Source organism: Mustela putorius, unplaced genomic scaffold (genome assembly GCF_011764305.1).
Source record: "Mustela putorius furo isolate JIRA1106 unplaced genomic scaffold, ASM1176430v1.1 tig00002065_pilon_pilon_pilon, whole genome shotgun sequence".
Lineage (NCBI taxonomy): Eukaryota > Metazoa > Chordata > Mammalia > Carnivora > Mustelidae > Mustela > Mustela putorius.
Genome location: NW_025421939.1, coordinates 105,261 through 106,891, shown reverse-complemented (window position 1 = coordinate 106,891; position 1,631 = coordinate 105,261).

Genomic DNA, 1,631 nt, shown 5'->3' with positions numbered 1-1,631 from the left:
CTTGGGTATCATCAGCTCTCTGTGAAGTTTGTCATCCTGTGGGTGAGAGAGTCCTTCCTCAGCGTCTTTTTCTTATAGGTCAGGGAAGACTAAGGGACGGAAAGTCCCGTTTCAAGTTAAAATGTTAGGGTATGGATGTATTGTGCTGTCTGTGTTTTCACAGACTGTGTTCTGAAACACTAGTCATAAGAGATTAGGGCTATGTCTCCCTGGTTTTAACATAAACATCTTTGCAAAGGCTTCAAGGCGAGTGACATTCTGCATAATAGTTTAGCCTTATGGAATAGCCCTGGACAGCCTCCCTTGTCATCATGAGTTAACCCTACCTGCTGTGGTAATGGGCATAGCCATGTTAAACAAGTCCTTCAATCAGAGGAAAAGAATGGCCTATATCAATGACCTGCAATTCCCACTTGAGCAGAACTGTGGATTGAGCCACAATGTCCTTACAAAGACTAGTGGATAAAGAAGGTGTGGTCCATATTGTCATCCGAGTATTCCTCAGCCATCAAGGAGGATGAACCCCTGGTCCTTGCATTGACATGAATGCCACAGGACTGGAATATGCTAAATGGAAAAGGCAAGCAGACAAAGGGAAATATCATATCTTTTTACTCCTATGTGCCCCAGGAGGAATACCATGGCCCTTAGTAGAAGGAAGTGAAAACTGAAGGGGAAGAAGTCAGAGAAGGAGACAAACCAGGAGTGACTCAGGACTCTGAGAACCAAGCTAAGGGTGACAGAAAAGAGACATGCAGAGAATGAGGAAACTGGATAATGGTGTTGAGGAGTTGTGGCATATACTAGGAGGAGCAATAGGTCGTATATAGAACTGAATCATTTGTAAATACTCTGTCAAAAATGGATGATGGATGATAGGCCTACTTCCTCAACATAACAAAAAATTAAAATAAAAGAAAAAACTGGCCCTTTCCAAAGCTGGTGAAGACAGGCAGAGAAGAGGAATGAATTATATTTTTATAATCATTACTTGTTAAAAAGGCATGGGATATATTTCCTCTAATGTTCTTATCTGAATTGGATCTTTATACTTGAAAATTAGAGTCTCCCCACCTCCTCCGTTTCTGGAATCGATGTGAATAAATGACATTGCCTTCATTAAATGTCTAGAACTGTTGACCAGGAAAATGATTTGATCCTGACCTTCTGTTGTTGGGAGGTGTTTGATTATTGCTTCAAACGCTATAGTCACTACTACAGAGCTCAAATTTTGTAGGGTTTCTGACCTAATCTTGGTAGTTGATATTTGTTGGAATTTATCCTTTTCTCACAGCTCTTGGATTTCCTGGCATAATTGTATAGTAGTGTCTTTTTAGGTAATTTTTTCTCACAGCTCTTGGATTTCCTGGCATAATTGTGTAGTAGGGTCTTTTAGGTAATTTTTTTCCCTTTCTATCAGTTGTTATGTGGCCTCATGCATTCAGCTATATGCTTGTCTCCTCGCTTAATCCAGGTAATGGCTCCTCCAGTTTGTTAACATTTTCAAAGCTGACCTGAGTTCTCCTGGATTTTTCTGTTGGTTTGTCTGTATTTTTTTTTATTTCAATGATCAAATGTATTATCTCATTTTTTCTGTTCACTTTGGTGTAGGTTTCATCTTTTTCTCATTC